The sequence below is a fragment of the Sus scrofa genome, chromosome 10 (genome assembly GCF_054392235.1).
Source record: "Sus scrofa isolate SSC_HxYL_T2T_F1_AM1 chromosome 10, Sscrofa_HxYL_maternal_Yorkshire_Landrace_v2.0, whole genome shotgun sequence".
Lineage (NCBI taxonomy): Eukaryota > Metazoa > Chordata > Mammalia > Artiodactyla > Suidae > Sus > Sus scrofa.
The window spans coordinates 21,375,289-21,400,649 of NC_139392.1; the positions used below are offsets into that span (position 1 = coordinate 21,375,289).

The 25,361-nt window shown below is 39.7% G+C and overlaps 1 protein-coding gene across 3 annotated transcripts in view; it reads right to left on the reverse strand.

The window, feature by feature from the left end:
* SMYD3 (SET and MYND domain containing 3) overlaps window positions 1-25,361 on the reverse strand; it is a 752,343-nt gene that overhangs the window by 450,261 nt on the left and 276,721 nt on the right. The window contains exon 1 of one of the 3 annotated variants that reach the window (XM_084978702.1): window positions 5,781-5,980. The gene's annotated coding sequence lies outside the window, so the exon portion shown is untranslated. 3 annotated transcript variants of the gene reach the window in all.

A 25,361-nucleotide genomic window follows, 5' to 3' on the forward strand; every position in this document is an offset into this window, starting at 1 on the left:
TCAGAAGCAGGAGCACTTTTTAAACCAGTGCAAGCCCAGCATTTTTGCACTACGGAGAAAATGCAGGTCCATCTCCAGATCAGCTTAAGCACACACATTGCAATTCAGCTGATTATTTGGGCCACAATCTACCTGTAACCTAAGCAGATGGTATATATGTTTCACGTGAAATATTTAATGAGGCCATCAGAAAGGGGGTGGTACCGGGGTCCTGGCCTACAGACCTTGGTAAAAGAGAAGGTGTCAGCAAAATGATGACGGCAACGTTCAGACGAAACCCAGAAGTGGAGTCTGCTGACAAAACTATCACCGGCTCTCACTTAGCCACACTGCCAGCCAAGAAACGTCAGCCTACACCCAGTCATCTCTTTCACGTCACTCACTTTCAGGCCCTCTAGGTTTATTAAAAATGATTTTTAAATGATTTATACTGATACATACATAGGGAAAATTCTGGAAATACGAACTTCAAAATATTAATGTTGTTATTTCTAGATGGTGAGCTTTTGGGTCATTTTTATTTCATGGTTTCGGGGTTTTTTTTGGTCTTTTTAGAGCTGCACCCATGGCATATGGAAGTTCCCAGGCTAGGGGTCGAACTGGAGCTGCAGCTGCTGGCCTACACCACAGACACAGCAGTGCCAGATCCGAGCTGCATCTGAGACCTACACCACAGATCATGGCAACACTGTATCCATAACCCACTGAGTGGGGCCAGGGATCGAACCCACAACCTCACAGATACTAGTTGGGTTTGCTTCTGCTGAGCCACAACAGGAACTCCTATTTTATGTTTCTAATCAGTATCTTCAGCAATGTACTTTTATTATTTGAAGTATTTTAATTAAAAAAAAAATCAATGACTTTTACAAATCTTTTTATATACTACATATTTTGGCAGAATGACTTTTCTAGAAGCTCTGATAGAATACTGAAAACCACACCGAGAGAGAAAATGTCTTGAAGCACAGATAAACAGGAAAGGCGCTGAGCGAATTACTGTCTCCGGTATTTACAGAAGTCATGTTCCTAATATCCACTCAGGTCAGAGGAAGGTAAACTCTGTTCTGACCTTTTACCATGTGAAGGAGTGAGCACCACTTTCTCCCACTTTCAGCGAAACTGCGATTCAAGTCAACACCGTCCTTTCAGAGTTATGTGAGAAACTTCTATTTTGTTTTTGAACTGCTGAGACACAAGCTACAGTTCAGATTCTCAGGGTTTTGCACTAGCAAACATGAAATTATTTCAGCAAAATACAATTTTTGAAACTTTTTCAGTTAGTAAATTAACAATTTCGTTTTTAGTTCAAAAAAAAAAAAAAGAAAGAAACCCTGAAACACTGCTTCATAAATTCATTTTTTTCTTACAAATAAAAAAAAAAAAACTTGTTTTTTCTCCTTTACATTTAAGTAATTTTGCATTTTTTATATTTGACCTCCCCAGTTGGCCTATGAAGCCCCTTCCTTTTTTGTGGAGTGTGTGGTCATTTTAGGGCTGCACCTGCAGCAAAGGAAGGTCCTTTGGGAGGGGTCCAATCAGAGCTGTAGCTGCTGGCCACACCACAGCCATAGTAACGCCAGATCTGAGCCACATCTATGACCTACAGCTCATGGCAACGCCAGATCCTTAACCCACTGAGCAGGGCCAGGGATTGAATCTGCGTCCTCATGGATACTGGTCAAGTTCTTAACCTGCTGAGCTACAACGGGAACTCCCTATGATGCCTTCTAATACCTCAGTGCTATGTTCTTCCAGCCCAGTCAGAGGACTCCTCTTCCTGCAAATTCCAAGCTGGGCCTCGACCTGCCTGCAAATTCTGCTGGAACGAGGTCAACTTCTTCCCCTTTTCCTCAGGGGCATTTCCAAAGATGCCCCTCCCCTGCCCCTTTCTCAATTCCTTCAACCCATCACCTCTCTTCAAACCATCAAGATGAGAAGCATTAAATCTGCACAAGTCTCAGAAATTTAAGTCTCCCTTGAAAACAACAGTTCTTGATAACGAAGACTTCTTGCCTTCATATATCTAATAAAACACAGTCAAAATCCTTTTTCACAACAAAGGCATAATACTCACATATAAACCTACAGTCTCCATGGCTAGTGATATACTATGTTGAGATCTAGATAACAAATCTGACCTACTCACCCCTCAACCGCTTTACGAAAGGAAAGAAGAGCTGGAAACTCAGAACGCCCTCAGTTCCTTCCCTTTTTTCCGGAGTGAGTCCCTCTGATTCTGGGCCTGTTTCCCTCTTACTGGTAATTCAGTTAAAGTCATTCAATAACCGTTCATTGAGCACTGAGCCAGATGTGTTTAAGGTGCTGGGGAGTTTTCAGAACAACAACGAGAGGCCCCTGTCTCCACAGAGCCAAGGGTCTGCGCTACCTCAGTTATCCTCCCCTCTCCCTCCCTCCCAGGAATCTGCAGGAATCAGCTAGAGATCCCAAAACAAAGGACCAGAGACTGGCTGGATTAAACGGGAATTGATGTTCTCATAGTTCTGGAGGCTGGACGTCTGAGCTCAAGGCGTTTGCAGGGTTGGTTTCTCCTGAGGCCTCTCCACATGGCTTGCACAAGGCCATCTCCTCACAGTGGCCTCACGGTGGCCCTCTGCGTGTGCCCATGGCCAGGACTGCTCCCTCTTCTATAAGAACACCATTCGGGAGTTCCCGTCGTGGCGCAGTGGTTAACGAACCCGACTAGGAACCATGAGGTTGCGGGTTCGGTCCCTGCCCTTGCTCAGTGGGTTAAGGATCTGGCGTTGCCGTGAGCTGTGGTGTAGGTTGCAGACACGGCTCGGATCCCGCGTTGCTGTGGCTCTGGCGTAGGCTGGTGGCTACACTTCCGATTGGACCCCTAGCCTGGGAACCTCCATATGCCTCGGGAGCGGCCCAAGAAATAGCAAAAAGACAAAAAAAAAAAAAAAAAAAAAAAAAAAAGAACACCATTCATACTGGATCAGGGCTCCATTCTGAACCTCTTTAAGAACTTTATCTCCAAGTGTACTTACATGTTGAGGTAACTGGGGATTGAGATATCAACATATGAATTCTGAAGGAACACAATTCAGGTCATAACCCATCGGGTCCAGGTCCAATCTCTCACTTGAGCCCAGTTCTTCTCCCTCAACCAATAACATTCTCAAGTCCTTTTCATATTTAAAGCACAAAGAATGGGCCCCTAGCCTCTATCTTCCCTGTTCCATTGGGCTGCTTCTCTTAACTGCTGAGATGTGTGAAAATGCCCTGAACTACGGGTCTCTGGCTCAGAGCAGGGGGCAGATCATCAGGGGGCCCGGCAGAGAACCAGAGGGCACCAGTCCATCTAAAAGTGGAAAGCATGGCCCACTGCCACCTCACTTCCGTCATTCATGATAACAGAGTCCAGGGTACCCAGTTCTTCTGACTTTCAAGAGAACCTAGAAATATACTGATATAAAATTTCCAACGTTTTGGAGTTCCTATCATGGTGCGGTGGAAACGAATCCAGCCAGGAACCATGAGGCTGTGGATTTGATCCCTGGCCTCACTCAGCAGGTCAAGGATCCGGCGTTGCCGTGAGCTGTGGTGTAGGTCACAGACGTGGCTCGGATCCCGAGTTGCTGAGGCTGTGGCGTAGGCTGGCAGCTGTAGCTCCGATGGGACCCCTAGCCTGGGAATCTCCATATGCCATGGCTATGGCCCTAAAAAGAAAAAGAAAAAAAAAAAAATTCCCAAGTTTTATATGCTGGTGACAAACCACAAACTCTAGGTGGGCAAAATAAAAAAATTAGGCCCCAAATCTCTTTTCTTCCTTAATTTTTTCCTATTATTTCCCCATAATCTCTTAGCCTCCCCATCTCTCATCATTCATTTCTCACATTTCTGAAATCCAGTTGCTCTGCACCAGTTCCTTTCCCCACATTCCACTGCTGAGGTCCCCACAGTCTTCCTGCCATCCTCCCAACCTCCAAAGGGAGCTCCCCCAGGGCAGACTGTGCATGTTTAATCGCCATGTGTCAAATGCTTAGCACTGTATCCCTTACAGGGTGTGGCCTCAACTAATGACTGGCTAATCCTTTAGAACAAACAAAGCACATGATGACTCTAAATCAAAGAACTCTACCTTGAATAATTTAGTAAAAGCTCCCCATTTATTTGATTTACCTATTTGCTTCATTGTTCTAGTAAGATTCCTATCTATCATGCCATGGATATACACCTTCATGGCAGGGGGGTTTAAATTTCCACTTTTCTTCCAAATGGCAAATTTTAGCTTCTTCTTCTTCTTCCTTTTTTTTTTTTTGGCTTTTCAAGGTCACACCCATGGCATATGGAGGTTCCCAGGCTAGGGGTCAAATCAGAGCTATAGCTTCTGGCCTATACACCACAGCCACAGCAACATCAGATCCAAGCTGCATCTGGGACCTATACCACAGCTCATGGCAATGCCAGATCCTTAACCCACTGAGTGAGGCCAGGGATGGAACCTGTGTCCTCATGGATACCAGTCAGGTTCGTTAACTACAGAGCCGCAACAGGAACTCCCTATTTTTTTTTTTTTTTAAATGTTAGGCCTTCCTGGAAATTTGAATTATGTGTCCTGTGATGTTAAGATACTTCCAAAATATCAGAAAAGTATTTTTGACCCAAACTCTCATAAAACCATCATAAATTTTAAAACAAAAGGTTAGTCTAGATGATAGATGAAGAAAGATGAAAATAGCAGGCTAAGATCTATAGTGAAAGCAACATTCCATCATAAAACAACATGAAATTTCCTGGTAAGAAGAACAAGAGTTCTAAATTTCTCTCAAGTAAAAGCAACATGAATTCTACGGGTAAATAAAGCAGATGAATAAATTTTAAAAGGTATCTGTGCATGCTGAATGTCACATACAAGAAAGAAATTGAGCTGGCATCACACGGCAGGTTCCAGTGGTACCAAAAAACCCACACAAAACCAACAGAGAAAAACTCTGCACAGAACTGACATGCTTGAATGAAAGATTGCAAGTATCATTTTTCTCTTGCTACAAATGCAAAACAAGCAAAATCAATAACCAATTTTATTTCTAGATTTGTATCCATTGTAGTGCATAAAGGCAATTTGGGCACTGCCTAAAAAGAACTCCTAACTCAGCATCTTCTCAGACAAGTAAATTTGTCATTCTGACCAATACATAACTAATCATACAATGGCAAAGAGAGCACTTTGTAGTTGATGCTTTAATAAAACTCAGAAAAGGCTGGGGAAACTTTAAAGCTTGAGCTGCTTTAGAATACATATATTATATTTTACTATAATTTTAGAAATTATATCATTTCAGCTGATTCAACAACTATTAAAAGCCAAGTTCACAGCGATATATTCTGATATATTCAATCAATTTTCAATTCACCAACAGAAATGGTGATTTGCCAAAAGGGCTGAAAGTCTTAGAAATTTTCAACAACCAAAAAAAAAAAAAAAATTGAATTTCCCAAACATTTCATTGGTAGGCATTGAAATACCATCCCATTGACATACCAGGGAATGCCATTCTAAATCACAGCACATAAGTCAGGTATTAGGACTTCAGATTACCTAAAACAAATGTCATGAGAGGTCTTTTCTATATAGATAATGGATACTGGATATAACAAGTAGATTGGACTTATTTGCCATACCCAAGCTATATAAATAAATGTTTTACAAGAAACAGCACAGAATGTGAACGCGTGGGTATGAGTCATTCCTATGTCTACCCCCCCTTTGAAATGACTCCTCACCACGATCAGAGTCTCATACCTATTACCTGGACGTATGTTTCTCTTTCTTATTTACGTTGCATCTTCTCCCATGTTTTCATGTTCATTCTTGGCCCATGCTATTACATTAATCTCATTCTGTAAACCGTAAGCTCTCCCAGAGCTCCAAAATGGAACAGTGGGTCCTCTTTTTTCCAACTAAAGTACAGAGTAAGAAGTAGAAAAGGACAATGGATGGGCTGCTACTAAATAAAGCTCAAGGGAAAACAAACCATGTCACAAGCAATGTGACCCAGACCAGAGTGCCACTTATGATAATACTGATCAAGGCTGTTGCATGAAGAATAAAAGCTGAAAGTCGGATTTGTTAACCACTGCGCCACGACGGGAACTCCCGAAAGCTTTTAATTTAATTTTATTTTATTATTATTATTTTTTGGTCTTTTTGTTATTTCTTTGGGCCGCTCCCGCGGCATATGGAGGTTCCCAGGCTAGGGGTCGAATCAGAGCTGTAGCCACCAGCCTACGCCAGAGCCACAGCAACGCAGGATCCGAGCCGCATCTGCAACCTACGCCACAGCTCACGGCAACGCCGGATCGTTAACCCACTGAGCAAGGGCAGGGACCGAACCCGCAACCTCATGGTTCCTAGTCGGATTCGTTAACCACTGCGCCACGACGGGAACTCCCCTTTTAATTTTAAATTTGCTTTCTTGGGGTTGACAAGCACCTTTAAATCATATCTATTATTCAATCTCAATTTTTCACAGGATTCATATGAGACTGAGACAAGGGCTGGACTCTAAAGAGCCCGGGAAGTGGTACATTTTGTGGGGGGTGTCATTGTTTTGCATTAATGGGTCAGTTAAGTAAGATCTGCAAACTACTTTTGATGATGCAGATGTAAACTTTCATTCTCAAAAGTTTTTAAAGTAAAGAGTGACAGGAAAGGAGTTCCTGTCCTGGCTCAGCGGAAATGAATCTGACTAGGAACTATGAATTGCAGGTTTGATCCCTGGCCTCACCCAGTGGGTTAAGGGTCTGGCGTTGCTGTGAGCTGTAGAGTAGGTCACAGACACAGCTCAGATCTGGCGTTGCTGTGGCTGTGGTGCAGGCCAGCAGCTGTACCTTAGATTAGACCCCTAGCCTGGGAACCTCCATATGCTGCAAGGGTGGCCCTAAAAAGCAAAACAAAAACAAAATCAACAACAACAAAAAAAAATGAGTGACAGGAAAGAATATGCCTCATTCTAACAAAGTCACACCAAGAGAAAGAGTTGGGAAAATGAGTGAAGCTAGGTGAAACAAAACACTTATGGCTTAAAATAAGACAAGGATCTGTAAGCAGTGAGGGAACAAAGGGGGAGCCACATAATGATTTGTTTAAATTTTTTTTTTTTTTTTGTCTTTTTGCGTTTTCTAGGGCCGCTTCCCACAGCATATGGAGGTTCCCAGGCTAGGGGTCTAATTGGAGCTGTAGCCACCAGCCTACGCCAGAGCCACAGCAACGCGGGATCTGAGCCACGTCCGTGACCTACACCACAGCTCACGGCAACGCCGGATCCTTAACCCACTGAGCAAGGCCAGGAATCGAACCCACAACGTCATGGTTCCTAGTCGGATTCGTAAATCACTGTGCCACGACGGGAACTCCCGTAAATTTTGAGAGAGTCTTGTGCTTAAATTTGCCTTTATGAAAAGACAAAAATAAAATTGGAAGCATGGAATGAACCTATGAAAATCGTAAGCTTTAAGATAAGGTGATTCCTTTGGAGGTACACAGAAAATCATCTGAAAATGACCTAGTAGGAGGACTATTTTAAAAAGTCTTCTATTCTGCATTTCCAAGAAAACAAAAAATAGGGCTTCAAAAAGAACAAAGAACAGGGATGAATATGATATGAAAAGTCAACAGGTTGAAATGTACAGGAAAATAGCTAAGACTTTAGAATAATAAGTGGAAGCAAAATTTACATGCAAGGCAATTAAAAGCAAAACTGACAATACAGAAAATCAGTTCTCAAAAACTGAAGACAAGTCTGAGAAGTTCTCCAAGACTTTAGAACAGAGGTCAGCAAACTATAGCCTGAAAGACAAATCTGGCTTGCCCCCTGTTTTTGTTATGTCCTGAGAGCTAAGGATGGTTTTGACAGATGAACATTTGCAATCAAGTAATGATTAAGAACTTAGAATCCCAATTAAGCAAAAGGTTATCTCTCCCAAAAAGAACTATTGTCTTCTCATTAGCAGATCCATATCACAAGAAAACAAAACAAAGCTAAAAACTCTACTCAAGTATTATTTTATTTTGAATTTCACCAATGAAAATTTTATAGAAATTTCTCTCTCATCATGGTAGCTACATAATATCTTCGATTTTGCCTCTTGGTCCACAAAGCATAAAATATTTACTATCTAGTTCTTTACAGAAAAAGTTTTCTGACCTCTGCTTTAGAGGAAAGAGAGAGATCAACAAGCAAGGGAAACGACAACGCCTTTAGGGTCAGGACAAGATCCAACCAATGGGTAATGGATGTCTCCAAAGAACCAAAGCAAATGAAACTAATAAGCAAAGATAATAATTCAAGAGACAGAGTTCCCGTGGCGGCTCAGTGGTTAACGAAGCCGACTAGGAACCATGAGGTTGCGGGTTCAATCCCTGGCCTTACTCAGTGGGTGAAGGATCCAGCGTTGCCATGAGCTGTAGTGTAGATCACAGACGCGGCTCGGATCCCATGTTGCTGTGGCTCTGGTAAAGGCCGGCGGCTATAGCTCCAATTTGATCCCTAGCCTGGGAACCTCCGTATGTTGCAGGTGTGGCCCTAGAAAAGACAAAAAAATAACAATAATAATAATTCAAGAACCTTTCCTGATCTAAAGATATATCTAAATCTGACATCCGAAGGGATTTCAGAATGTCAGGCAAAATTAATTCCAAGTGACTCGCACCTGGACAAACCTTAGTAGATTTTTTGAATTTTAAGGTTAACAAAAAAATTCTGAGAACATATATGCAGATTTGCAGCAGAGAGTACAGGATGCCTAGAACAAAACACAAATAGGGATGTCCTCACACTTTCCCTCTGAACAGGGAAATAATGGCATGATGGAAACAGTTGTACTTTCCTCTTGAAGGAAAAAAGGTTGTGACTCAAGGATTTCATATTGAACTAAACTGTCTAGCAGTTGTAAAAGACACTGTCTAGCAGTTGTAAAAGACACTGTCTCAGACAGGCAAAGGGTTCAGAAAATTTACTACCTACCCCGAAGTTTCTTAAATATGTATGAGTGTGTATCTTCTTCCAGGCAACAGAGGTGAGGCAGTAGGAAGGTACTGTTTTAGAGCATGGACTCTGGGGAGAGAGGGATGGAAATTTATCCAGAGTCTCGGCTCCTGAGAGGATTTGTGACCGTGGACAAATTACTTCAGTTTTAAGTGCCTCTACGTCTTCACCTGTAAGTGGAGGTGTTAATGGATCTACCTCAGAACAAGGGGCAGAAGATTAAACATGAGTTAGCTCATTCATACAAAGCATTGAGCACAATGCAGATGGCATTTTGTAAATACTTAATACACTTTTGCTGTTGTGTTGCACAGAACTAGAATAAACAATCCAAAAATTTATATGGAACCATAAAAGACCCAGAATTGCCAAAAAATCCTGAGGGGAGAAAAAAACAAGCAAGGGAGTTCCCGTAGTGGCTCAGCAATAACAAACTGGACTAGTATCCATGAGGATGTGGGTTCAATCCCTGACCTCGCTCAGGGGGTTAAGGATCCAGCGCTGACATGAGAGTTGTGGTATGGGTCGCAGTTGCGCTCAGATCCCATGTTGCTGTGGTTGTGGCTATGCCTGGCAGTATCAGCTCCTATCAATCCCTAGCCCGGGAACTTCCATATGCCAAGGGTGTGGGTCTATAAAGCAAAAAACAAAACAAACAAAAACAAGCAAGAGGCATAATATCAGGCAATATAACAAAGCTACAGTAATCAAGACAGTGTGTTACTGGTACAAAAACAGAAATAACAGATGAATGGAATAGAATAGAGAACCCAGAAATAAACTCAAACGCCTATAGTCAATTAATCTTCAACAAAGGAGCCAAGAATATAAAATTGGAAAAAACAGTCTCTTCAGCAAGTGGTACTGGGAAAACTGGACAGCGCATATAAGTCAATGAAACTAGAAAACACCCTCACACCATGCACAAAAATAAACTCAAAATGGCTTAAAGACTTAAACATAAGACAAGACACCATAAAACTGGAAGAGAACATATGGAAAACATTCTCTGACATCAACTATACAAATATTTTCTCGCATCAGTCTCTCAAAGCAAAAGAAATAAAAACCAATGGGAACTAATCAAAGTAAAAAGCTTTTGCACAACAAAGGAAACCATTTAAAAAAAACAAAAAAACAAAAAGACAACTTATAGAATGGGATAAAATATTTGCAAACAATGCAATTACAAGGGCTTAATATCCAAAATATACAAACAACACACACAACTCAAAAGCAAAAAAAAAAAAAAAACCCAAACAAACCAATTGAAAAATGGGCATTAGACCTGAATAGATATTTTTCCAAAGAAGACATACAGATGGCCAAAGGCACGTGAAAAAATGCTCAACATCACTAAAGAAATGCAAATCAAAACTACAATGAGGGACCACCTCACACCGGTCAGAATGGCTACAATTAATAAGTCTGCAAACAACAAATGCTGGAGAAAAGGGAAACCTCCTACACTGTTGGTGGGAATGTAAATTGGCACAACCACTATGGAGGACAGTATGGAGGTACCTCAGAAAACTAAATATAGAACTACCATATGATCCAGCAATCCCACTTCTGGGCATATAGCTGGACAAAACCACCATTCAAAAAGATATATGCACCCCTATGTGCACTGCAGCACTATTCACAATAGCAAAGACATGGAATCAACCTAAATGTCCATTGACAGATGAATGGATAAAGAAGATGTGGTACATATATACCAGAGAATCCTACTCAGCCATAAAAAAGGACAAAATAATGCCATTTGCAGCAACATGGATGGAACTAGAGACTCTGTTATTAAGTGAAATAAGTCAGAAAGAACAAGACAAATACCATATGATATCATATATCTGGAATCTAATATTTGGCAGAAATGAACTTATTTAGAGAAAAGAAACAAACTCATGGACATGGAAACCAGACTTGTGGTTGTCAAGCGGAATGGGGGAGGGAGTGGGATGGACTGGGAGTTTGGGGTTAGTAGATGCAAACTATTACTTTTGGAGTCGATAAGTAATGAGATCCTGCTCTAGAGCACAGGCAACAATATCGAATCACTTGCGATGGAACATGATGGAGGACAATGTAAAAAAATAATGTATATACATGTATACACTGTGTACACAAGCTGGGTCGCCTTGTTATACTGCAGAAATTGACAGAACATTGTAAATCAACTACAATAAAAAATGCCCCCAAAATTGGCTCCTGTTGCTGCTATTATCCTGCTGCTATTATCCAGATGAAAAGAAATGAAGAACCAGAAAAACTGGGAATTTAGAGTATCATAGCACTGATGACTACTGTGACCATTCAACAGTCAAGTCTATGTAATAACTGTAAATGTGTCAAAATAAAACAATTATTGAAGGAGAAAAAATACATATATATAAATTAAAATCCAATAATGATATAGTTTCAAAAGACTAGTTTAAGACACTGGAGGTAGAAAAGTCATAGTAACATACATTGATTTGTTTGTCTTTTTAGGGCCACACCCAGAGTATATGGAAATTCGCAGGCTAAGGGTTGAATTGGAGCTGCAGCCAGCAGCCTACATCACAGCCACAGCAATGCCAGATTTGAGCCGCACTGTCCGCCTACGACAGTTCACAGTAATGCCAGATCCTTAATCCTCTGAGGCAGGCCAGGGACCGAACCCGCATCCTCATGGATACTAAGTCGGATCTGTTCCACTGCACCACAACGGGAACTCTGAGACATTTTAAAAACTACATAAGCATAGTATTAGAAACAGAAAATTAAATTTGAGTAGTTTACAGAACAAGAAACATGTTGTTTTCAAGTTTCCTGAGATGAGTGATCAGTAATCACCTCGCACCCACTTTTTAAATAAGTCTATGCTACATTTCAAACCACTGTCTCATGTAAACCAGTTAAACCTGCACAATGCTGTGTGATGTGGGTTTCCCCGAAGAGCTATGCAGTAGATACTTCTCAGCTGCCTCGCCAAAGCAGCTCCCTGACTTATTTGTCCTTCAGGACACCAAATGTAAAAATGAGGCCAGTTATTTGAGAACTAATAGGTTTTCTTGGAAAAATTTATTATCTCCCTATATACCTGTGATTTCTAAAGTCTTACGAAACCTGATGCCTTCATGATGTCATATTGCCTAGATCTTGACAGAATGGCTTCTCATCTAGGTAAGTATCTCTCTATCCATGCAAAGAAAATATAAAGGAAGATCAAGTCAGTACATAAAAATTCAGGTGACAAGGCACTTTTCACTTTTTTTTTTTTTTTTGGTCTTTTTAGGGCCACATCTATGGCATATGGAAGTTCCCAGGCTGAGGGCTGAATCAGAGCTGCAGCGGTCAGGAACAGCCACAGCAATGCCAGATTTGAGCCACATCTGTGACCTACACCAAAGCTCATGGCAATGCTGGATCCTTAACCCACTGAGTGAAGCCAGGGATCAAACCTGAATCCTCATGGATACTAGTCGGGTTCATTACCGCTGAGCCGCAATGGGGGCTCCAGTAAGGAAATTTTTAGATGCATCTGTTCTAGAAAGTAAGATTATCCATTTTGTTTTGTGTGTACATGATGTAAAATAATTCTAGAATGATAGTCATCTTTACCTCATAGGTTAATTAAAAGCACAGCTATCTCTCTGTGTGCACTTTTTGTTTCTGCAACAGAGCTGCTACAAGAGCCATTACAATGGCTACAAAGTAAACTAGGGGAGTTTGAGGGGCCCAAGCTTTGTAAACAAGCCTGAGACTATCCCACTGACTTCATATAGTGAAGTGCATTACTAGGGAGCTGATAAGACTGCAAAATGTATGTATGTACTATTAGGTTGAAATGAATCTAAACATGTGCAGAGTTCCCTTCTCCTCACATTTCATTGATAATAGAGTTAAATATTCTGAAGAATTCATTCTTAAGGGATTACCACATTTCCCCAGGACTCAATGTCACTTATGCCTTTCAATTTATTTGAAAAGTTCAGTAATAACTCCTCAAATATTCACTGCTCGTCATATCCTAAATACTGAATTCCTGGATGCAAATACACAAGCCCTACTAGCACTAATGGAAGTCATATATACGTTCCTAGGAAAGAACATTTATCTAGAAATCTGTCCTCTACTGCTTAGAGGCAATCATACTGCATTTTTTCTTGCAGACAAAATAAAAATGCATTGCTATTTATAATTAACCATTCAGGTGTTACAGGCACTTTTGTAATATCCAAGAATGCATTAGCCAAAAACAACTAGGGTCATTTTTTTTGTCTCACCATCATTCAAGCTGAATTAATAATATTAAACAGCATGTGGGATGAGGAAAAACACAGTTCAGAGCAACATTAAAATCCCTTTCCACTCAAGCATAATTCATCTTGATCTTTACTACTTGATTCAGCTAAAGGTCAAACCATATATGAAGGTTTAGAGCCAGAAAATTTATTATTTCACTGTTGAGTATGGTCTGAAACGAGGGCAACTAATTTAAAAATGGAAACAATTTAGAAAATATATGTGTAATGAAAAATGTCTCTATTATAAGGTATATAAATTAAGTTCTACTATTGATACTGCCAACATTTTAAACCTCCCTACTCATATTGGTAATGCCTTTAGTGCCCCTTAATTTTCTACTTATTGTGTCATATACACTCAATGAACATCATTTTGGTAAGGGACCAAGAAGAAGGTCAGAGATGTTAGCGATGATAAATTACAGACTTTAATAGCTTTTGAACAATTTTAAATGTACAAGTCATCTATAAGTCATTTAGCTTGATAGGTGAATGGTCAACGAACTACATAAACTAATAAGAACCATGTGTATTGGTCTCTACTACTACGTGGCATGAAAGCAAGTTTTCAAACGTGGTCTAATTAAGACTCAAACTGGGCTATGGAGCATATACAACTGGAGAAAGAAAGGAAAAAAATTATCTTATTAAAAGACTGTAAAGCCAATAATTACTCATTAATTTAGGCAAATAATGTAGAAGCACACAAGAGTTTATTAAGGATTGGCCAGACTCACAATTGAAAGAAACATGAAATGTTATCAGCTTTGGCGTTTAAAAAAAAAAAAAGTGACCAGTCAGAGGTGTTTGGCTTGATCATTTGTTTTTTGCTTTCAATGAAAGGCAGTTTAAAATTTTAGTCTTTAGGGTCTGTACTGTGGACAAATGCAGAGCATTGTTTGTCTCCTTTATACACACACACACACACACACACACACACACAGAGTCCCATTTCTTGTCTTGGGTGCGTCACAAGCAGTGATGATGGGCTGCCATTCAGTATCCTCCAGGGGGAGACCCCCAGCGCAGGTTCTGGAATGAATCCAAGCTGGTCTAAACCTACTGAATCAGAAGCATTTCTAAATGGAGAAATCCAAGTTGCAAGAGGTACCGATTGACTAAATAAAACCACAAGCAGTTTCCCTGATACTGAATTAAATTATTATTTTTTTAATTTTTTAAAGTTTTATTTATTTTATTATTATTATTATTATTATTATTTTTGCTTTTTAGGGCCAAACCTAAGGCATGTGGAGGTTCCCAGGCTAGGGGTTGAATCAGAGCTACAGCTGCTGGCCTACACCACAGCCATAGTAATGTGTGATCCAAGCCGTGTCTGCGACCTATACCACAGCTCACGGCAATGTCAGATCTTTAATCCACTGAGCAAGGGCAGGGATCGAACCCACAACACCTCACAATTCCTAGTCAGATTCGTTTCTGCTGCACCACATGGGAACTCCCTGAATTAAATTAAATTTAATTAATTAAAACTCACAGGTGACATCTTGCCTAGTAACAGTGATGAAATCTTCACTAATCCATCTACTTCAGTATTTCTTAAGAGTGGTTCTCCTGCCGCCAGTATCAGAATCATTCAGACAGCTTCTTTAAAAAAACGCATATTCGTAAGCTACCTTCCTGACTTCTGATAATAGGATTACCAGGAATGAAGAAGAGAAATCTTTTAACAAGCTGCCCAGGAGATTTTCAGGCACCCTAAAGCTTGAGGCTGCAGTCCTAGTAAGAAGGCCCAAGAGGCTCTTCATTATACACATGTGTGCTGCTGCTCTGCCACCTCTAATTTCCTACCATCTCACCTACAGCATACCTGCCAGCAATACTAGAGATTCCGGACTCTTAAGAGAAACATAATGCCTTGAATATGAAAGCTAAATGAACATGTGAACATATGCATGAATGAATGGGAAATGCATGAATGGGAAAATAGATAGTATTTCTGAAATAAAATAGGAATTCTGATTCCTTTAGAGTTGGCCTTACAAATCCATTCACAGCTCTCTAAAAATTCCCAAGCGTTACAAATTGTTCGGTCTCTATATTTGACGACGTGATCTTAACTTCTTGAATACTGATCACAGAAAATTGTGCAGGAAGAGGCAAGGCAGGGCTCTGATTCCGATTCCTCAGAAACGTCGCGGTGCTGCACTGCTTTCTACCCTGCCTAGTGAGCTGGCAGACACCACCGGTGTCCCCTGCACATCTGCTGTGAAGGCCGTTGCTTAGCAACAGCAATCAATGCAGTATTTCCTCTTCACCATTTTCCTCAAGATTGAGACACTGCTCCAAGGTATTATTTTCAAATACCTTCTGTTTCACTGACCAAATGTGTGTGTTAATTTTTCTGTTATAAAAAAAAAAAAAAACATGAATCAAATCAGCATAAGAATCTAAGGAAGAAGAGTGAAGGAAGGTCAGTATATTTCACAGAGTGTTTGGGGACCTGTTTGATGAAGAAAAATTCTTTGACAGCTCATTGACTTTATTTGCTATAGCCTTTCATTCTGCCATTTTAGAACTGATTTCTGCTACCTCATGGGAGATGAAAGCCATTAGCATGAATTATCATTCTAAATGCAGATCCATAAGGTACTGCCATAAAATACGAAAAGCAAACGACTTTTCAGAAACTGGCTGAATACACATCTCATCTCTGTTAAAGTGCATGTCTCAGTTACATCATTACTAACCACTAGCCACATTTTCCAGGATCTCTCCACTGACATAGGATTCTTTCAGATGGGCATTGCTTACAAGCTAAATTACTTGGTGTTTTTGATGTAATTTACAAGGTAAATTGCATATACATGATACTAACACTGACTTTGGGAGGAAAGGATAAGAATCCTTTTTAAAAAATATTTTATTATAGTTGATTTACAATGTTCTGTCAATTTCTGCTGTATAACAAAGTGACCCAGTTATACATATATATATATACACATATTCTTTTTCTCACATTATCACCCATCATGTTCCATCACAGTAATAAGATATAGTTCCCTGTGTTATACAGCAGCATGTCATTGCTTATCTACTCCAAATGCAATAGTTTGCATCTACTAACCCCAAACTCCCAGTCCATCCCACTCCCCCCCCCTCCCCCTTGACATCCACAAGTCTGGTCTCCATGTCCATGAGTTTGTTTCTTTTCTCTAGATAGGTTCATTTCTGCCAAATATTAGATTCCAGATATGTGATATCCTACAGTATTTGTCTTTCTCTTTCTGACTTACTTCACTTAGTATGAGAATCTCTAGGTCCAGCCATGTTGCTTTAAATTGCATTATTTTGTTCTTTTTAAGGGCCGAATAGTATTCCATTGTGTATATGTACCCCATCTTCTTAATCCATTCATCTGTGGAGGGACATTTAGGTTGTTTCTATGTCTTGGCTATTGTGAATAGTACTGCAATGAACACAGGGGTACATGTATCTTTTTGAATTAAAGTTTTGTTATTTTAAATGCATCAATATGGCCTACCAATGAATGGATCCTTCATACAAAAACAAAAATGAGACCCAGAAACTTTATGCACTGCTTTCTATTAAAAAGAGTTGACATGTGTTTAAAGCATATGCACAGAAATGTTAGTAAGTGATGGAATCTATCTAGATGGGTATTATGTAATAATTATTTTCCATGTTTATTGAGCACCTAATATATGCTCATATCTTTATGTGCAGTATAAAGTATAGTGCCTTGAATATTAAGCTAAATGTGATCCCTGTACAGTCTTGTGGTAGAAATAGTCACATCAGTAAGTAAAACAAAAGTAATACAAAAGAATATAGATATTACCTCAGGTATTTGTTTAGTTAAAGCAAATGTTCCAGTTAATACAGATTATATCTGCAACACAAACTAGATGAATAAATAAGAGTCCAAAGCTTTTTTTTTTTAATGAAAATACTCAGGGTTGACAAGGATATAGGAAGAATAAAAGGCCGCAATACACTTCAAAAGATATCAGAGCTGGTAAACTAAGTCAATCTTTCTAAAAAATATTGGTAATATGTAACAAAACTTCTAAAAACATGTATATTTAAATTTTTCATATTGAAATTGTTTATCTAATAAATTATTTTAAGGAAATAATCAAAGGTGTCAACAAACATATTTATTTCAGGTACGTACCTTCAATGCCCAATATTAGAAGAATGATTGAGTGAATAATTGTAAAGCTATATGACAAGCAGTATGAAAGTATTTTTCAAGAATAATTTACGAAAATAAGTAATTCTTATAATAAGGAGAAAAACAACAAAACAAAATAACCAATACATAAATGCACAGAAAACATAGTGGAAGAAAACATAACAAAATACTAGTAATTAGGGATTACTTTTTCCTTTCCTTTACTTCTTTTTTTCTTTTTTTTGTCTTTTTGCCATTTCTTGGGCCGCTCCCATGGCCTATGGAGGTTCCCGGGCTAGGGGTTGAATCGGAGCTGTAGCCACCAGCCTACGCCAGAGCCACAGCAATTCGGGATCCGAGCCGCGTCTGCAACCTACACCACAGCTCACGGCAACACCAGATCATCAACCCACTGAGCAAGGGCAGGGACTGAACCCGCAACCTCATGGTTCCTAGTTGGATTCGTTAACCACTGCGCCATGACGGGAACTCCTCCTTTACTTCTTCTATGCCTTTCGAATTTATTCACACTGTCAATCACATATTTTGTAATCAGAAAAATGCCCTAATAAACAAAATATATCAGAACCTTATTTGAACTTCCATGAATAGATTTTAAAATTTCAACTCAGAACTTCAGCCCTCACTGGTCTCCTAAGTACAGACAAGCTGATGTACTTAAATTTCAAAAGTATTTTTAGATCAACTGTTTTGCACTTCCAAAACATCGGATAAACTGAGTCAATATTTTCACAGAGAACGATTATAATAAAGGCATATGATTTAATTTAATCTAAAGAAAATTTTCCTTTATTTAACAATTCAACAAACATGCACCAAGCACAGGACACACAAATACTGTTAGAATATTCTTGAGATGTTAGGGATATATTTCACTAACTTGTTCTCCTTCAATGACTTTCAGGGGTTTCAGGCACAGCATTTCTCTTGTATCAAAATGAACTGCCTTTTCATAAAAGAAGTTTCTAGGACCATCTGGGGCCCGTGACTATGCTATCTACCATTGCTAACTCTCTGCCAGCGGAGACCAAAGGGTCAAACTTGTAGAGAAACAAATAAAATTAAGAGAACCTTGTCAAGGGAAATCCGTATTTCTTTAAATCCTTCTCTAGATTTCACATTATATCTGTGCAGATACAGAAGATTTCACATCATCTTTTTCTCAGAGACTGTAGGTGCTGAAAAAAGCAGTTTTCTAAGCCCCAAAACTGAGGGATCGATTTTTCAACCCTTACACCAGCAGAGAATATATGAGTATTTCCACTATCAAAGGAGGAAACTGGAGTTTTGAATGGTGAAGTAATTTGGCCAGGGTCACCCAGTCAACTAGCAAGAAGACAAAACTCAAGTCTAGGTCAGTTTACCTCCTAGGTCTGTGCTCCTCCCATCCCAGCACATGTGACCTTTGGGTAAACAGACAGGAGAAAGCTCTTTCAAAGGAAGAGCATGAGCAAAACACGGAGCAAGATGTTCTCAGGCCCACAATTCCCCCCGCCCCTGAGTCTGCCAGGACAGAGCAATGGGACACCCAGCTTCCTGGTTTGTGTCAGACAGGCCCTATCTAGGCTACATTTCCAGGCCAGGAGAGTGGCCCTGTTCAAAGGTCATGATCATTCCTAACCCGCTGCTCCCCTCTCTGGCTCTATTCCCTTCAGCTTAATGACCTCCCCGTGATCCCCAAAACAACCGTAATGGCCACTGGCTTTGAGCAACCCCCCCGTTTTAAACCTGCTTACGACTAAAGAACTTTTCCTCCTGTCCTGCTGTTCTCTCTCACTCAATAAAGTTCCTTTTCCTTCAAAAAGCACCTTTTGGTGACGCCTGGGGTATCCTAGCTTTTTATCTTCTGAACTTCTGCTATCAAGAACTCTGGAGAAATGTCTCCCATAATCTGCCCTGTCTGGTGGCTCTCCTATAACACCAACATCTACCTCCTGGCATCAGGAAGCTAAAGATGCAGTCATTTGGCCATAGTTTAACTTCTAGGTACTGAATTAAACACATACTCTCTTCCCCATTTTCCAGAATCAGCCACACCTTTTAATTTTTTTAACAAAGGGATGGTATTGCCGAAATGGAACATGGTCTTCATGATGCCAAGCTGTGATAATGATGTTGAAATAGCCAAGAGAGGGGTCTTCAAATCTAGTCAGAGAATAGATGTCACATTCTAGATCACAGATCAGTAGGCAAGTGATAACTTTTTCTAAAGATTTATTTGATAAAAGCATGCAAAACGGACCAAAGAGGAAAGAGACAAGTATCAAATGTCATGGCAATCTAGCTGGAAGTGTCCAGTCTGTGCTAGAACATGGAAGCAAAGGAAGGAAAGAAATCTCAGGAAGAGCAAACCCGATTCTCAATTAATCACATGGGGTTAAAGTAAAGGGAAAGGACAAGACATGAGGTTTGAAATCAAGCTGTTAAAGTTAATAGTATCAGCTTATCTGTTGTAGGATGGATGAAATACATTAAGGAGTTAACGTAAAAACCAAGGAATTTAACCATTAGCATGTGGACGTGAATAAATAACCATAAAATAAATATGCCCCCAAGAAGCAGGGCGAAGACTGAGACTGTTTTAGACCACTGGGTTCTGGCATGCCAAGAGACAGTTCTGTGCTATCCAACATTTTCCATAATGGTCACTGAAAATATTTTAGAACCCTTCCAACGACAGCTAATGGGATATTTTAATCTAAAAAAATCAAGAAACAGAACCTCCTGATTACTGAGGAATGAACATTTAAAAACAAACGAAGAGGGATGCAGAAAAGTCATTCTGCAGCTAAACCAACTGAACCCAAATAATTATATGCCCATGTTTATATCAGCAGTACTATAAAAGCATATATATATATGTACATTCTATTATCAAAGTCACTTTTCCACTATCTAGTAAGTTAAAATTCATGGATATACCTTATTTTCTTTTTTCCCCCCTCTTTTTTTTCTTTTAAGATTTTTTACCTCCCTAATGCATGCTTCTGCTGAGCTTTCTATTTTTTATTCACTCAAATTAAAATGCAATGATTCACCAGTTATTACCACAATAGCCATACACATGTTGAAGAGAAGCTCATGATTATAATCGGCACAATTACTGACTGCTAGACAGCATGCCTAAACAGTGTTTGAAAAAGCAGCTTCATTTCCGATGGAGAGCAGAACAGTAATAAAACAGTTTCACAATCTCTTCACTAAATACATCTTTGTTTGCATGGTCTATGTATATTGTCATGGGGCAGGTGCCGGAAAATATGAAATATAAATATTTAAAATCCTACTGAGCTGATGTGAAGTCAGTGGCAAAGAAAAACGCAAACATGGGGGCTTCATGTGTGTAGCTAAATACGTAAATAACTACGAAATCTTCAAAAAGAAGCAGGGCAGCCATATTTCCTACATGGTGTTTATTATTATTCAACAGCAATATTTTTTTTTTAATCCCGAGCCTTTGTAAAAGTATGTCAGGCCACACTAAATTCCTCAAGTCTTAAGCTCTAAGGAAAGTTACCGGTAATGAGTAGCAACATTCAGATAGATTTATGTTCAAGAAGAAATCTTTATCCATCTGTCTTCTCCCCAACTCCTACCTCGGATCACTCTTTGTCTTCAACATTCTCTGTCCTATCTGCAGGCAGCTGGGGTGACCAGCATCAGGACATGATAGGGTTCAGTAGAATTCAGAGGCCCAAAGAAAAGTCCAAGGACAAATTGATTTTCTGCTGTAAAGACAAATGTCTTTTTTTTTTTTTTTTTAATTGGATACCCAGAGGTGGCACCTTAGGTGAGGTCAATCCCTTGACGGAACAAAACTTAGAATATGTAGCTATTTGGAAGAAAGACAATGAGCTAACCTCTTCCGGATCCTCCACTTGAGAGAGACAACTCTTTTGAAAGGAAGTAAAACAGTTTTTCAACTAAATTATAGTTCTTTAGCTGCATACCAAATAATAAGCAATTCACAAGGAAAGTGAATAGAGAGCAAAAGATACAGTAATTCTAGACGTTCCCATCATGGCTCAGCAGTAACGAACCTAACTAGCATGTATGAGGATGTGGGTTTGATCCCTGGCCCTGCTCAGTGGGTTAGGCACCGGGTGTTGCCGTGAGCTATGGTGTAGACGGAAGACATGGCTCGGATCCCACATTGCTGTGGCTATGGTGTAGGCCAGCAGCTGCAGCTCTGAGTGGACCCCTAGCCTGGGGACATATGGCGCCAGTGCGGCCCTAAAAAGCAAAAAAAAAAAAGAACAAAAAAACCAGTAATTTGGCTACTAGAAAAATGTAGTAGTCAAGAAGCAAAGTTCAGAAAAGGCCAAACAATAAAGTTTGTTTCCACATCTGAAAGTATGGTGAACCAAATAGCCCTACTGACAAATAAATATCTTTAAAAATGCATCACTACATTACTCCCATTTTAGGGGGAAAATATATATAACATATATTTAGGGACAACTGGGGAATTTAAATATGGACTAGGTGTTAGACAAAATATTAGAGACTTCTTATTCATTTTCTAAGGTGTGATATGGTATAGTGATTATAAAGGAGAATATCCTTATTTTCAGAAGATGTACAGCAAAACATGCAGGGTCAAGTGACGTTATATATGTCACAGACTTCCAAATGGTTCATAAAATTATACACACGCACGCATGCACACATGGCAAATATGACAAAATACTACAATGGAATTTCCCATGGTGGCTCAGTGGTAATGAACCTGACTAGTGTCTAGGAGGACTTGGGTTTGATCCCTGGAAACTTCCACATGCCGTGGGTACGGCCCTAAAAAGACAAAACAAGAAAAAGAAAAAACAAAACAAAACAAAAAAAAACACTAAAACTAACAATGGACTCAGGTCATATACTTCCTATCCATCCTACCCCATCTTTTTTGCACAACTGAAAGGTTTTATCATAAAAAAAAAAAACAAGGCATAGAAGAAGTTCTATTTAAAAAGAGAAAAATGGAAAATAATATTCTGTCATCCATATGACAAGAAAGGAAAATAGCATTGGATTAAATAACACCACTGATTCTACTAAAGCAAAAGCAGCGAACCAGAGAGATGAGTCAAGTCTGAAGCTAGTTCTCTCACTGAGGCCATGTGGCTACCAGGGGGATGCTGACTTCCGTTCTGACTGCAGCCAGGGTACAAGACATGGGAGACTGTGCCAGGGCCGAACTCCTGAACAGACCTGGATGCCAAAGGAGCATATAACCTTAGTCTGAATTAGAATAAACCCACTCCATGGAAGGGACAGCAAGGAAGTTGCCACTAGACTTCAGCATTGGAGAGAGTGGGATGATATTTTCCAGAGAACTCATAACTTCATCACTGGCCAAGCATGAAGCCTATATTATCTTTCTGACACAAGAAGCCTCAAACACATAAATTAAACTTGGAGGGATCCAGGGCTGTTAATGCCACACACACACACACACACACACACACACAAAAGCGAATTCACTCCGGATAAAAACACCTTCAGGAGTTCCCGTCATTGCTCAGTGGTAACGAACTCAACTAGTATCCATGAGAGTTCGGGTTGGATCCCTGGCCTCCCTCAGTGGGTTAAGGATCTGGTGTTGCCATGAGCTGGGAGGTAGGTCGCAGACGCAGCTCCGATTGGACCCCTAGCCTGGGAACCTCCATATGTCGTGGGAAGCAGCCCTAGAAAAGTCAAAAAGACCAAAAAAACAAAAAAAAAACAAAAAAACAAACACCTTCAATACAGACCTCAAAGAATTTCAAAAGAGCCTAAGCTTACAGTTTAAAAAAAAAAAAAAAAAAAAGTCGCTAAAGGAAACAAAACCTAGTGAGGAAAACTTGGCAGAAATATCATATAGCTGAAATCAACGCACAAAGACCTCAAAATTTGGTCTGTCAGAATTTAAAGTAAATGCCTAGCATGTTTTAACAATTAAAACATTAAAAATATGAGAAAAGATAAAAACGTCCTTTAATGTTTAAGCCAAAAAAACTTCTGGAACTACAAAACAAAATTAAAATGATCATTAAAAATTGGCAACAATCCTTAAATCCTGCAATGTTAGGAAGATTTGAAGTAACAGGAACTCTGATACACAGATGGTTAAGTATAATGTATACAGTCCTTTTGGAAAACAATTTGACAGTATCTAGTGAAGCTGCGATAAGCATGTTCATGGCCCAACAATTCCATTCTGAGTTTTATACCCTAGAAAAACTTCTGTATACGTTCAACAGGAGATAGGTTTCTGAATGTTCATGGCAAAGGAGTGTGTAATTGTTAAAAACAGAAAGCCAACAGACTATGATACACATACATAATAGAAAACTATCATCATCATGGATAAATCTCACAATACTGGGCCAAAAAGAAAGTAGAAAAAAAAATAAGCATAATCTGACTTCACTCAAACACGGTTAAAAACATAAAAATCAAAGCAAGTATCAATTGTAATCCATACGTGAAAAACTATGACGAAAACCCAGTGATTGATACATAAGATTTGAAAGACGGGAACCTCACAGGACAGAAAGGGAGATAAGATAAAAGAGGGTGGTGGAACTTCAAAGATCATAGAAACATTCTGCTTCTTTTTTCTTTCTTTTGGTCGTGCCAATGGCATGCAAAAGTTCTGAGGCCAGGGGTCAAACACACACCAGAGCAGCGACTAGGTCATAGTAGTGACTGGGTCATCATGGTGACAATGCTGGATCCTTCACCTGCTGAGCCACCAGGGAGCTCCGACATTCTATTTCCTATTTCGTAGCTTGACGGATTGCTATCTAGGTTTGTGTTTACTATGATTTGTGCCTTATATTTGTGTTAGAAACGTTTTGGGGTTTAATAATAAAAATTATTTAACCAAACCAAGAAACCAATCATATGCAAGGGCATCCTGCCAAAAGCATCAAGTTATACTAGTTCTGCATGAAAGAAGCACGCCTTGGACAAAAAGGGATGGTTGCAGCCAAATGTCCGTGTGCTTCAAGAATATACTGCATACTGAGGCAAGTAACTGAGCATCTACTCAAGCAGACCTCCAGCCTCTGGAGCATCTAGAGCCTTCCTTCTGTGTCTAGCAGATGTCAAGTCTATCTGCAATACAGGCTGGGCTTGAGCTAACCCCTTTAGTCTTTTTTTTCCCCTCTCTCTCCCACTATTTCTGTTCATTCAGTTTCAACTCTAATGATGTATATAAGTGCAATTTTTGGCATTTGCAATGTCCTAAGTTAAGCCTTAACTTTCTATGATGAAAATCTTACATTCTTCCTGACAGATACGGCCTCTTTCCACATCTGTTGACAAGGATATGACTTGTATTCTATGTTACGCTGTCTCATCGTAATTCATGTTAGAGTCGAATCTGCTATTTTGACTGTGATGTTTTGGCTAGCAGCTGAACAGATGGATGGTTTTCTCCAGGATGAATATTTGCCAACAATTGGAAGGGTGTAAAACTCATTCTCAAAGAAGCCCAAACATAACCACAAGGAGTCCAACAAATAATTAAAATACCCACTGCTGCAGACAGAAGGCTTCACAGAATCACAACATGTATTCAGAAATCTTGCTATAACAGAGTTCCCATGGTGGGTTAAGAACCCAACTAGTATCCATGAGGATGCAGGTTAAGAACCCAACTAGTATCCATGAGGATGCAGGTTTGGTCCCTGGCCTTGCTCAGTGGGTTAAGGATCCTGTGCTGCCACAAGGTGCAGCATAGGTTGTTTGCTGTGGTTCAGATTCAGCGTCATTGTGGCTGTGGTGTAGGCCAGAAGCTGTAGCTCCGATTCAACCCCTAGCCTGGGAACTTCCATATGCCACATGTGTGGCCCTAAAAAGAAAAAGAAGAAAAGAGAAAGAAATCTT